Here is a 14,975-nt window from a genome sequence, read left to right as displayed (position 1 = left end):
ATAATTGCATGGACCATTGATGCAATTTCTATTTCAATAATAGGTTTGTGTGCTGTTGAGCATCCACATTTTATTCTTTGTCGTTTACCTGGTTCTATCCCAACTTCAACCTTATTTTCGAGTATCCTGTTTCATTGAGCTGAAAAGTCATTTCAGTAAATTTTCGCCACAGAGAATAAACTTTGGGGAGTAGTAAATTTCATAATTATTCAGTGAGCATAAGTTTTGACATACTTCACGTATTTTGCAAAACAAGATAGTTAAATATTCACCAAAGTTCAAATGCCAAGGAAAGATTTAAAGTAGTGCAGTTACCTGCAAAAACGTTGATGATTCATAGTAATTACTGGCTAGCAAACTTTGGAGGGCCAGCATAAGGATTAATTATTGAGCAGGTTTGGAAGTAAAGCGTTTAAATTTCATAATTATATAGTAAGTAGTTTTTCTCGTATAGTGCTGTGATTAAAATATTTGGCCTCGATCTATGTCTACTGAGAGATTAGTCCCTGGGTAGCTAATTGTTGAGCTAGATTTAAATTTCCTGTAACAATTACAGCATTAATGACGTACTCTTACCAGCTACCTAACGTTTGTTGCTATAACAAGCTGCTGGTTACATCTATCCAAACTATACTTGATCTAGGTACCGCATGTTCCATTTGAGCTAAATAGAACAATGATGTGAATGGCCTTTGAGAATACAAATAATGATAGGACGAGAGAATGTAATTACCTGACAACCATGTCAAGGACGGTATTTTTCAATTATTAGGCTGACAAAAGAGCTTCTTATGCAAGTTAATATAACTCCATCATTACTAATTATTTACCTTTAATTATCAGTAGTTTTATGTTTTAGTATAAAGATAGTAAGCCCTAATGAGAGCCAGTTGTTTCAAAAACGGTTGATACTTCTTCTGTGTGCTTCATTCCAAACTATCGTTACCTCCCTTGATGGTATCTTATTTGCAAAACATAATTTCAGTAGTTAACTTTCAATATGAACTGTGCTAATACATGAAAAACTACTCTGGCGACCGTTTAGTTTCACTTAATTACAGTTTATCTTATTAATAATAGAGCTTTGGTTCGATTTCTGTTTATTCTGCTACTGCTTCAATAGAAACCCTTAGAGAAATGAAAGTAGTCTGATACTTTAACCGTGACACTCACGAACACATTCATAGGAGTAACATAAACGATGTACTGCTAATCTAGTAGTGGGTGGTAGTGTTATAAAACGATAATTTATCTTAAGTTTGGAAAGTCAGTTTTAATTGAGTGTATCGTACTATTTTAATTAATATCGATCTTCGGAAAATTTACACAAAAATTGAGAGTAGAGAAACGTACATCTTTGATTTGCATTTTCATGTAGTTGCTACATCATGTACTCTTGACTACCTGTTTGAATTACAGATAATTCAATTTTTGTTTAAAATAAATGCCAAAGTGTAATCAGACCTTATCTCATTTTGATATTTCGATGTATAGGTTCATGAAAACAAATTATTATCGAAAATTTATTTCCACATATGAATTTGCATAATATTTTAAATGTATAGGAATTATTGGATGATTATACGTTAGAAACTACATGCAAAACACTATATCTGCTCCTATATTGCTAATGTACTATCCATTTAGGGATTACCATGTACGTTGCTTTAATATTTCACCAAATCTCGTTTCCATCTGAAAATAAGATGACAGTAATCGTATTAGTAATTTGACATCTCAACAATAATATAGATAAAATTCTATTTGACTGAAAACTAAACAAAAATTTCTCAGTAAAGTGCCTGGGACAGATGTAAAAAGAAATTTTTTCTGATAATTACATCTGTAGTATTACATTACCAGCTACTTAAAGTATTTCACTGATGAAATCTTCTCAGTTATCAGATGAGTGGCATTGCCATCTAGAAGAAACGATTCAACGAATTTCCCCTGTGCGTGAAATCAAAGGCATAAATACAGTCACGGGGGTCACCTGGCAACGGGGGTCACCGAGCAAAAGACAAAAGTTGGCCTCCTCGTCCACGACTGTCGCAATTCCAAACCCACCAGAAAGTTGACCACAGCCTGTCTTTCACAGCCCCCTCCATTCTCCTTCCCCCCATCTAGCTCAACACTCCTCTCTCTCCATTTAACCTCCGCGCTCCGCCACACACACACACACACACACACACACACACACTCTGCGCCATCGCACTGTCCGCACTTAGGTAAAATGGTACATTATCCAAGGACAAATTTTTCAGAAACATGGTTTATTTATTATCCCAGGCTAACTGAAATACTGCCTTATCAATATATTCTCTGATATACAAATACTTAAGACAAATCTGCTTGCAATAAAATTTGCCGTAAAAAAATGCACACCAACCACATAAAATCCAAATGAAAATCGAAATTAAAATTTTAGCTATATAACATCTGTTTTCAATTAGAATAAATACATTGAGAATTGCTTCATTACCTCTCATAATAACGTTACAAAACACGTAATACTGTATTGCAAAAATACTACAGTTAAAAAATTATTTTCGATGTCCCGTGTCATTTTATATTCTGTCAGTGGTGAGATCTGCCCGCAGAAAGCGTTTTTCTTGCTGATTTACGTGAATTTTTGCTGTCCTGGGTGCTGGACTGCTTCATTGCTACCGGCGTGTGGTTCATTGGAGAAGGGTTTTGATTCCTCCTTGTGAATGTAATGTGTGTAGTTAGTGAACTAATACTTTTTAATTTAAAAATTAATTTCATAGTTTTTATAACTGGAAAACCGCCTCTTAATTCAGAAATATTTATATTTAGTGTTCTTTCACTTCTGACGACCATGTCACACTGTACCAGATAAACGTTGTTTTTTGTTGCATAATGTATTTTTCAATTATTTTTGTCTTGGATAAAGCAATCTTAGCTTTCCATACAGTCAGTGGTACCAGTACATACATGAGGATGTTTGGTATACGTCAGGGGAATTATCTTTTTGCTAATAGCATCTCTGACAAGTCTTGTACACGAGACAGATTCAATACCTTCCCAAACCACTCACACATGTTGGAAGCTTCGTGAGATAATATCACGTACGGAATCTGTTTCTGTTAGCACCTTCCTGTCTACAGATCCAGTTATCTGATATTCAAGTGCAAATGAAGATTGATGTTTGATATGGGAAAACGAAGTAAATGATCCACACTTTCTGGTGGATTGCCTGAATCATCTTTCATTATTTTATCATATCGGACGAGTTAACTTAACCCGTAGGAGTTTACTGATGTGTTACATCGCAGCAAATACTGGTGAGCCAATGTATATTGGCGAGCTGCTTCATAGCGTGTTTATCCAGCTTTGGGCTCGTCATGTGCTAAACCCTCTGCCAGGCACTTAAATGTGATTTTCAGAGTATCCATGCAGATGTAGATGTAGAAGTAGGTTGCTGGAAGCATGCGCCACCACATGTCTTCGGAGAGGCGGCGCAATTCTCATAAATTACGACCGATTCTACATCTACATCTACATGGTTACTCTGCAATTCACACTTAAGTGACTGGCAGAGGGTTCATCGAACCATTTTCATACTACTTCTCTACCATTCCACTCTCGAATGGCGCGTGGGAAAAAGGACCATTCTTTCCATTCGAGCCCTGATTTCTCTTATTTTATTATAATGACGGCTAACGGGGCTCTGGTGAAGCTGCGATAGGCCTAGCAAGCCAGTAGTGGATAAATCAACTGCTTTCAAAAAGGGAACATGCCTCGGATCACGGAACGGATTTAAAGGAAACGGACCAAGCAATGGAAAAGGATTACGAGATGGTTTACGGCTGGGCACCTTAAACGTAAGGACTCTAACTGGGAAGTTAGAAGAAATTGTAGAAATGATGGAAAGGAGGAAGTTGGACATCTTGGGACTTGCTGAGACTAGGTGGAGAGGAGTTGGTGAAAAACCACTAAGTAAAGGATGTAAACTGTACTGGATAGGGAATGAGAGGGGAAGAAATGGAGTGGCAATAGTGGTCAGAGAGGGCCTGCAGGAGGAGGTGGAAGGTATCAATGATCGAATGATAAAAGCCAGAGTACGGGTGAAAGGAAAAAGCATTGAAATCATCCAAGCATATGCCCCACAGGTGGGGTGTACAAAAAAGGAGAAGGAGGAATTTGAAGATGACATGCAAAAGCAGCTAAATGGAGGAAATCAGATTATAATAGGGGACCTCAATGCACATGTTGGCACAGACAGGAAAGGATTCGAGGAGATAATGGGACCAGAGGGCTGAGGGAACCGAAATAGAGAAGGAAAATTGTTGCTGGAATTCTGCAAGAGGAATGGGCTGGCGATCGCAAATTCGTGGTACAAGAAGAGGAGTAGTCACAAAATAACTTGGTACAGTGGGGACTGGTCCCAAACTTCAGTAGTAGACTATGTACTAGTGGATAGGCAGATGATGAGCAGCCTCACAGATGTTAAGGTCATACCATCTGAGGCCTTAGACAGCGACCATCGGCTGTTGGTAGCCACCCTAAGAGAGAAAAAAGATAGGAGGGCAACAGATATACAGGAGAAAAGGTTGAAGACATGGATGCTGAAAGAGGATGAACGGAGGACCCAGTACCAGACACTGATCAGGAAGAAGCTGCCAAAGGAAGATCAGAGAACAGTGGAAGAAGAATGGGGCGATTTTAAGAGGGCTCTAGTTGAGGCAGCTGAGACTGTGTGCGGAAGAACTAGCACAAAGAGGAGAAGTAGGGAAACCCCATGGTGGAACAACATATGTAAAGAGGCAGTACTTCGAAAGAACAAAGCCTTCAGAGAATGGTTCCAGACCCGAACAGAGGAAGCTAGGGTAAAATATAAGGAAAGCAAGAAAGCGGCACAGACCATAGTAAGGGCGGAGAAGAAGAAGTGGATGGAAAAATGGACAAGAATGTTAGAAGAGGACAGTGAAGGGAACAAAAAAGTACTTTACACCATGGTAAGAAATAAGAGGAATGACAGAAGCGAGTGCCTGAGGATCATGGATAATAATGGAAGAGTTGTGGAGGAAATGCATGAGCTCAAAAAGATTTGGAAGGAGTACTTGAAGATCTGTTGAATGCTGCCAAGCAGGTAACTAACAGCGATGGAGAGCCTAAGGCAGCAGACGATTATAATAGTGGGGAAATTGATGATCTAACTTGGAATGAAGTGGAAGAAGCCATAAAGAGGATGAAAGGGGGCAAGGCACCAGGTTGGGACGAAGTAACAGTGGATATGATACGAGCAGCAGGAGAAGTAGGAACCCAGTGGCTATACAGAGTGCTGAGGGTGGTGTGGAAGGAGAACAGAATTCCTGAGGATTGGAAGAAAGGAATTATAGTCCCGATCTTCAAGAAAGGGGATAAAAGGAGATGTGAGAACTACAGAGGAATCACCCTGCTATGCCACTGTGGAAAAATCTATGAAAAGATGCTGGAGAAGAGAATAAGAAGCAGTATTGAAAGTAGACTGCAAGAGGAGCAGTACGGTTTCAGACCGGGAAGATCAACAACGGACCTCATATTTGCGGTAAGGCAACTGCAGGAAAGGCACTATGAGTACGGGAAGGACTTAATCATGGCCTTTTTGGATATTGAGAAGGCGTATGACAGTATCTGTAGGGACAAGCTCTGGGATGTGCTGAACGCAAAAGGGATAGATGAAGAGATTACACGAAAAGTCAGAAAAATGTATGAGGGAAGTGAGAGTTGTGTGAAAGTGGGGAGGGAACGTACTGCATGGTTCAAGCTGGAAAATGGGCTGCGACAGGGAAGTGCACTTTCGCCTTTATTGTTTATTATTGTTATGGATGAAATCCTACAGCAAGTATCAGATGCAATTGGAGATCATAAAATGAAAGCAGTGCTTTTTGCCGATGACCTGATGTTATGGGGAAATTGCGTGAAGGAGGTGCAAGAGCAGTTAGATGCATGGGAGGCAACGGCAGCACAATATGGAATGCATTTCTCTGCAAAGAAAAGTGAAATAATCGTCACAACAAGGAAGAAGAATAGGCCAAATGTGGATATAACTTGTGGAGGGGAAAAACTACAAGTGGTAGAGAACTTCAAGTACCTGGGAAGCGTGATTGAAAGTAAGGGGGGAAACGCAATGGAAATAAATGAAAGATGCAGAAAAGCAGGGCAGTTCTACAAATGCATTAGGGGGCTTATTTGGAGCAAGGAGGTGCCACAGAAATCCAAGGGAATTATATACCGAACCTACTTTGTCCCCATATTGACATACGGAAGTGAGACATGGGTAATGCACAAAAGCGACAAAAGTAGAATACAGGCTAGTGAAATGAAGTTCCAGAGGAGCAGGTTGGGTGTAACAAGACGAGACAGATTGCGAAATTTGTATGTGAGGGAAAGACTAAAGGAGGAACCAGTACAGGACAGGATAGAAAAATCAAGACTGCAGTGGTATGGACACATGAAGAGAATGGATGAGGGAAGAATTCCAAAGAGGATGTTTGATCTGCAACTGGAGGGGAAGAGGCCCAGAGGAAGACCAAGAGATAGATGGGTGAAGGGAGTGAAGGAATGTGTGATGAGAAGAGGAGAGAACTGGACGAAGGTGGAAGAGGGGGAATGGTGGAAAGACAGAACACGGTGGAGAGGCTTGTGTTCCCGACAGACCCAGCCAGTGGCTGGAAACTGTCCAAGATGATGATGATGACAGTTTCTCCCTACGTAGGTGGGTGTCAACAAAATATTTTAGCATTCGGAAGAGAAAGTTGGTGTCTGAAATTTCGTAAATAGATCTCGCCACAAAAAAACCGCCTTTGTTTCAGTGACTGCCACCCCAACTCGCGTATCATATCAGTAACACTCTCACCCATATTGGGCTATAACACGTAACGAGCTGCCCTTCTTTGTACATTTTCGATGTACTCCGTCAATCCTACCTGGTAAGGATTCCACACCGCGCAGCAATATTCCAGCAGAGGACGGACAAGTGTAATGTAGGCTGTCTCTTTAGTGGGTTTGTCGCATCTTGTAAGTGTCCTGCCAACAAAGCACGGTCTTTGTTTCGCCTTCCCCACGATATTGTCTATGTGGTCTTTTCAATTTAAGTTGCTCGTAATTGTAATTCCTAGGTATTTAGTCGAATTGACAGCCCTTAGATTTGTGCGATTTATCGTATACCCAAAATTTATCAGATTTGCTTTAGTACCCATGTGGATGACCTCGCACTTTTCTTTGTTTAGTGCCAATTGCCACTTTTCGCAAAATATAGAAATTATCTCTACATAATTTTGTAATTGGAATTGATCGTCTGACGATTTTACTAGACGGTAAATTACAGCGTGATCTGCAAACAATCTAAGAGGGCTGCTCAGATTATCACTTAGATCATTTATGTAAATCAGGAACAGCAGAGAGCCTATGACACTTCCTTGCGGAACGCCAGCTATCACTTCTGTTGTACTCGATGATTTACCGTCTATCACTACGAACGGTGACCTCTCTGAGAGGATATCATGAATCCAGTCACACTACTGAGACGATACTCTATACGCATGCAATTTGATTTATAGTCGGTTATGAGGAACGGTATCAAAAGCCTTTTGGAAATCTAGAAAATTGAAATCGATCTGAGGTCTCTTGTCGACAGCACTCATTACTTCATGGGAATAAAGAGCTAGCCGTGTTACACAAGAACGATATTTTCTGAATCCGTGTTGGTTATGTATCAACAAGTCATTTTCTTCAAGGTGATACATAATGTTCGAGTACAGTATATGCTCCAAAATCCTACTGCAAATTGAGGTCAGTGATATGGGTCTGTAATTCAATGGGTTACTTCTATTTCCTTTCTTGAATATTGGTGTGACCTGTGCTACTTTCCAGTCTTTAGGAACAGACCTTACGTCCAGTGAGCGGTTGTTTATTATTGCTAAGAAAGGAACCTGATTGGTATACCATCTGGATCGGAAGACTTGCCTTTCTTAAGTGATTTGAGTTGTTTCGCAATACCTGAGATATCTACTTTTATGTCACTCATGCTAACAGCAGTTGTTTGTGAGTGAGGAGCTGGCGCCAGATAGCGCCCAGTATGTGTTTCATCGGGTTCAGATCATGTGGGTGTGTTGGTCAAGACATCAATGTGATGTCACCGTAATTCTGTCAAACCAGGCTTGTACTATTCTGCCTTTAAGGCATGGACAGTTATCCTAATGAGAGATGTCAAGCATGAGGGGGCGAAGGAGGTCTGCAGTAACGTTCACGTTGACCACTGCTATCAAGGTCTCTTCAGTTACTGCCACAGGGCTCACCGGCCTTTGTCCGTGACTCGCTGCATGTTTGACCAGCGATTCACCTGGACGACGTCTTATATGTACACGACTCACTGCCTCGTGATTCATGAAATGTGGTGCGCCCGACAATACGACATCTGTGCCTTGATCTTAGCTCCAGTCTCGGAAATTCTGTCCACAATCCAGTCGTTATTGTCAATGTTATCGGGTCAACTCGCAAATACACACAGATCGTTCTATGTTCAGCAACGTACGCGGGACGGTGCGCTCATAAACACTTGCGTCTGCAACAGTATTGTTCTCTCTCCTCACTTGTGCCACAGATCACCGAAAATCCTGCTTTATTGAGATTGCAAGCCTCCGACTACCAAGTTCTCTGACCGATATCTACATAGATACTCCGCAAGCCACTGCGCGGTGCGTGGAGAAGAGTACCCTGCACGACTCGCAAACAGAGCGAGGGAAAAACGATTGTCTCAGTTTCTCCATATGAGGAGAGTTAAGGTAAGGAACGTGCAGGTCCTGCAAAGAATCGGACAGGAAAGGAATATACGGAAAACACAATAAGAATGAACAGGATGACAGGACATCTGTTAAGGCATCAGCGAATGACTTCCATGTACTAGAGGAAGTTGTAGAGGGCAAAAACTGTATAGGAAGACAGAAATTGGAATACATCCAGCAAATAGTTGTGGACGTAGGCTTCAAGTGCTACTCAGAGATGAAGAGGTTGGGACAGGTGAGGAATTAGTGGCGGGCCGCATCAAACCAGACAGATGACTGATGACTGAAAAAAAATATATATGAAAAAGGAGCGGTAATTTCTGGTATCTTATCTTCGTGGTCCTTACACACAATGTATGTTGGCGGCAGTAGAATCGTTCTGCAGTCCGCTTCAAATGCCAGTTCCCTAAACTTTCTCAATTGCATTTCTGGAAAATATCGCCACCTTACCTCCAGGGATTCCCATTTGGGTTCCTGAAGAATCTTCATAAAACTAACGTGTTGTTAAAATACACAGGTAACAAATCTAGGAGCACTCCTTTGAAGTGCTTCGATGTCTTCCTTCAGGCCGAACTGGTACGAATCCCAAACACTCGAGAAGTACTCAAGAACAGGTCGCATCATCGTCCTATACGCGGTCTCCTTTACAGGTGAACGACTCTTTCCTAGAATTCTCCGAATAAACCGAAGTCGACCATTTGCCTTACCTACCACAGTTCTCACGTGCTCGTTACACTTCATGTCGCTTCGCAACGTTACGCCAACATATTTTAACGGCTTGACTGTGAAAAGCAGGACAACAGTAAAACTGAATCCGAAAATCACAGGTTTGTTCTTCCTACTCACCTGCATTAACATATATTTTCCACATTTAGAGCTAGGTGCCATTCATGAGGTGGACATTCAGCGTCTTGTCGTTTGCACGTGATTTCGCCGTCCTTATATTATTTTCCACATATGTTATGAGGAAGGCCAAACAAAGGTTCCGTTTTATAGGCAAAATAGAAGATGCAAAATATCTACTAAAGACATTTCCTGCACTATGTTTCTCTGTCCTCTGCTACAGTAATGCTTTGCTTGCCAGATGGAATTTATGGCGGGCATCGAAAACTTGGAAAATAGGCAGCACGTTTTGAACTTCCGCGAAAAAGGAGAGAGCCTGTTATAGATTAGATGGTCGAACTGTGCGAAAATATCCTGTTAGGGTCCACCTGTATAGGGAGCAGTGATCGTCGTAAAAAAAGAGAAATCAGATCTCACACGGAAGCAATTAAGCGTTCGTTTTTCGAGCGTGTTTTTAGCGAGTAGAACGGTAGTGAAATGGTTCGGAAGTACGTCGATGAACTATCTGCCAAGCACTTAAGTTTAAATAGCAGTGTAGTCATGTAGATGTAGAATTATATGTAGATCACTTAAGGAACACGACCAGCTTCGCCTGAACTGGTCCCCAGGGACAAGACCATGACCATGAACAATTTGTTAAAGTCGCTTTGGTCAGTGACAGTTTCCAATTGCGGCTATCATCATAGCATCAATTATTCCCCAATTGTCTCTGTTCATCTTATATACTTTCCTTGCGTGTCACGTGACTGCAAAGTCACGATGCTGCACTCAGTGGTCTCGTTAGCTGTATACCACAGAGAAAAAAGCAGTGCTTTTACAGTGCCTTCACTTATTATGTTAGCGACTTTTCCTGTCATCAGTGACATACGTTACCTTTTATTTTGAGGAATTACATACTTTGGAGATCACTGTGGCTATACGGTCCCTAACGCAATTCATTTAACACTGAATGGCTGTGGGCAAGTAGTTCAATGACGGAGTAAAATTAACGTTTCCAGAACGAGACTTTCACTCTGTAAATGAGTGTTCATTTTCTATTTTTTTAAATCGGCCTGGATGTTTCAAAACTAATGTAATTTAAAAACAAGATAGCTCTGCCTTTTCAACGAATGAGGGGATTGTTTTTTGCTAATGTTAATGACAGGCAATATGCTAAGACACTAAGTTGAAAATTGCTTTCTTCTCTTAAACTGCCGGATTTTATCTTTCCTTCAACTTTTTCATACCTTTGCTGCTGCACATAGATAACTCAGAAATCTCAGTATTCACGCATTTCAGTCATTTCGAATTCGAATAAACATGTTCAGTCTCTTACTACCTTACCACAAAATACGCCCTCTAATACAACCAACAACTTTGATATTAAACAGCATTAAGTTACTCGGAATACTATACTCGTTTTTCTTTAATTTTAGAACTTACTGCTTTAAAACAATATAGTTAATACAAACATGTGTCATTCTTTGGCCTTTTGGAAAATATTATTTTGCCTCAGGTCTCTTAGCAGTTACGCTCTTTTTAAAATCAGGGTCAGTTACATATTGTGGTACTTACTAATGGAGTCACTAGGAGTGGATGTAGAAACCAATACCGGTCGAAATCTGTAAAGAAGACGTACATCATTAAAGTCAGTTACTTTCTGGTGTAGCGAACGAGTGTTATGGCAAAGTGCTTCATTATACGTAATACGTTGTCCTATTTTTTTGCACGTATTCGTATTACAGCATCAATAACTAATATCTCTGTACAAGAAAGTAAAACAGTAGAAATAATTACACATTACTGAAGTAAGTGGTGACAATCCTTTGATTTTTAATAGTCAAAAATACTCGTTTTTGCAGTAACAGTCGTGAAAACGTGTTCACTTTGCTTTGCAAATAGCAATTTATTGCTTGAGTTCAGCACATCTGTAGCGTCGTCAGTGGGTTAGCCGTTTTACTAAACATCTGAATTCCTTTGAAATTTTTGATTAGTTGCGTTAAAGCTTGGGAAAATAATTTCAAACTTTTTTAAAATTGTAACCGCTGTAATACTTTTAGGTCAAGTAGTAATTCCACTGGGTTCATATGCTTTTGTTTGTTTTGTCTATGCATCACGTGTCCGATGGCGGTTGAAATTTGTTACAATTACTTAAACCGTATATGTTTAGACATTTTTACTGTTATTAACGTTCTTGAGGAAATCAAGCGCTGGTCCGTAGATTTACTTAAGACACACAACGTTTCGCTCCCATCTTCGGTGTTTATTTTCATAGGGGCCTTAGATATACTTCCGATTTGTAAAGTTGCTCGTTACTGTCTACAGTTAACATTCACTGCTACGGATATTCAGTGCTACGGCTAGAAATGTGACTGTGCTCAAAACGTGGTGACTGGCAGTAGGACGTCATGTGTGATATGCGTGTCTGTTCTCATTAACTCTGTGGCGGTTTTCGAAAGGTTATGAATGTCTGGGCTGCTTGCGGATTTGCAGAGGATTCGAGACAGAGCGGCAAAAAATACTTTTGCTGAGTAGGTCGTGACCGGTGTACAAGACCGCAGCCTCTGTGAGGAGAGATTCTAGGAAGCGAGGTCGGGCCCGAATTAACAGGGTGTGGCCGCAACTGTCGTCACACAACGACTGCTGATGAGACTAAGGACCGTATTCGGACGCCCGCGTGCGGGAATCGGGGATGACTTTTCCATGTGTTTCTGTCTTCCTTGAAGATTAGTATCTGCAGCTTGCAGATATCGCAGGTCACTGTATGTCTACACCGCGCAAATCAGCACATCACAATCTTACTTACGGTGAGCACCGGCAGAATAGTTACATTCATTTCACATTTGTGGGATCCAGGACGATGTCGTGCTTCTTCTCATTTGTACCCGTAATAAATGTGTCGTCTTCTGGATCTTTCATCACCAGCTTCCAAACACTGTTCCAATCTATTATTAGTTGTCATTGAACGTCAGAAGGGACTAAACTATTACGAGGGCAAGAAGTAATAACTGATAGTAGTGTGTCATGTTACTGCACAGTGTTCACTAGGCTTATCGACATTATTTCTCGAGGAAAATCAATCTATAATGATAAAGAATTTTATGCTTACCAGTGCGAGAGCAGAAACGAGTCCAAAGCGCACCATGCTGCCTTCACCTGACTGAACGGCGCCAGACATCACTGTAGGGAGAGAAAACTTTCAAGCATAAACTGTTCTCATTTTACAACAATCACGAGTTTTTTAGTTGAAATGTTTGTGGAATGGAAATTCAAGGCAGATTAAAACTATGTGCAGGACCAGTACTCAAAACTGCTGCCCTCACCTTTCGAAAGCATGTAGTCTACCAACTGATCTACACGAGCACGACTCCCGACCATTCGTCATTACTTTACTTCCACCAGGTACGTCATCACCTACGTTCCTTGGTTCGAATTCTAGACGCACACAGTTTTAATTAAGCAGGAAGCTTCATATCAGTGCACACTCTGCTGCAGAGTGAAAATTCATTCTGGATATTTCTAGAAGCTTTTAGTGTTAATGGTGAATTAGAAAGAGAAGCGAATTATCATTACGGTCTAAAATCTCTAGCAGGCAGCCAAAATACGGTTTAGCAAGTAAAGGAAAGGGTGGAATGGAACTCGCGACTTCGTATCCACATCGCACAATGCATACCACTGGTTTTTCCTCTGACTCTTTCTTCGTCATCTTTCTTCTTCAGACAGATCGGTTCTGTGCAGATGTAGCATAGCATCCTTTCAGACTCTGTTGATGAAGACCTTGAGGTTTTTTATATTTAATTTATAATTTTTAGGTGCACTACAGTACCAAATACTAAAGCATTGTCATAGATCGTACAGTGTTGCCAGATAGAATTCTTAGTGATTTATTGTCGCCCTAAGTGAACGACTCGAATTACAAGGACATTGCATCTACACGCCATAACCGATTTCGTCCAGATTTTTGAAACAGGCAGGGATTGGGCAGAAATGAAAGCGACAGATGTAGTAGCTCCAGACATACATCGAGACTAGAAAATAATGTATTGATAATGATTAGGCACTAGACGAAATCTTGATGCCAAAAAAAACCTGCAAAAAGAAGACAACTGAATGCTACCCTCTATAATTTATAAATCATATCAGAGTCGCTGAGTGCACCCACTTTCCTAATGGAAGGTAACCTGATGATTTCTAAGGTTTGTATAGATTTAAATGTCAAGAAGTCGTTTCTGAAAGTATTTGTATGGAGTGTAGCCATGTATTGAAGTGAAACACGGACGATAAACAGTTTGGACAAGAAGAGAATAGAAGCTTTCGAAATGTGGTGCTACACAAGAATGCTGAATATTAGATGGGTAGATCACATAACTAATGAGGAGGTATTGAATAGGATTGGGGAGAAGAGGAGTTTGTGGCACAACTTGACAAGAAGAAGGGATCGGTTGGTAGGGCATGTTCTGAGGCATCAAGGGATCACCAATTTAGCATTGGAAGGCAGCGTGGAGGGTAAAAATCGTAGAGGGAGACCAAGAGATGAATACACTAAACAGATTCAGAAGGATGTAGGCTGCAGTACGTATTGGGAGATGAAGAAGCTTGCACAGGATAGAGTAGCATGGAGAGCTGCATCAAACCAGTCTCAGGACTGAAGACCGCAACAACAACAACAACAAATAGAATACTCAGTAAGTAATATAGGTGGCAAACATCATTTAAAGATACACGTCTTTATATTAAAAAATATTTGATATTTAGAGCAGACTTGTTCGTTTATTGGATTTGGAGATTCGAAAAATATATGTTTAGAAATTTCAAAATCTTTTTTCAAATTTGGGGGCCGATGGCAAGAAGATTTGAGGTGCTGGACGAAAGGGGAAGGTTTTTCACCTGACCATTTTCTGTCAGTAAATTCTCTTTAAACCTAACAGTGAAAAATCTCCCTGTTCGAGCGATATACTCGGTGGGACGTTCTGTACAACTACTTTTGTAGACACCTGACTACTTGACCTAGAGAATAAGTTCCTGACAGGGGGAGGGTGTGACGCATGGAAGATCCCTTCGAAAAAACAATATGAACTTTAGTATGCCGAAATATCTCAGCCATGTTGGATGAAAAAGACCCAAGAAATTGGATAGCTACACGAGTGCTTTCGCACACCCCAGACGCAAGCGAAGAATTAGTGAAGAAATCATTGTGTACAAGAGATATGTGGATGATATTTTGATTATTTTCAGAGACACTCGTGAAGAGACGGAGTCACTGATTGAGGAGTTTAATCACTTGCGCCCTAAGTTAATCTTCACTTTTCAGTTCGACTTGCAGGTGTGATGACTGAACAAGAGAGTTTTCATAATTGTCCGGTT

General features: G+C 40.6%; 1 long non-coding RNA gene across 1 annotated transcript in view; it reads right to left on the bottom strand.

Annotated features, from left to right (window-relative positions):
* Nucleotides 1–1,308: 1,308 nt before the first annotated feature.
* The window catches only part of LOC124789963, a 34,365-nt gene continuing 20,698 nt past the window's right edge, over nt 1,309–14,975 (bottom strand). The window contains exons 2-4 of the long non-coding RNA XR_007016191.1: nt 12,721–12,791; nt 11,187–11,233; nt 1,309–1,695 (exon numbers count right to left, since the gene is read on the bottom strand). This is a non-coding gene — a long non-coding RNA (uncharacterized LOC124789963). The remainder of the gene's footprint in view (nt 1,696–11,186; nt 11,234–12,720; nt 12,792–14,975) is intronic.

This window comes from Schistocerca piceifrons, chromosome 3 (assembly GCF_021461385.2).
Source record: "Schistocerca piceifrons isolate TAMUIC-IGC-003096 chromosome 3, iqSchPice1.1, whole genome shotgun sequence".
Lineage (NCBI taxonomy): Eukaryota > Metazoa > Arthropoda > Insecta > Orthoptera > Acrididae > Schistocerca > Schistocerca piceifrons.
Note: the sequence above shows the minus strand (reverse complement) of the source record. Positions and strands in the feature narration are given on the sequence as shown.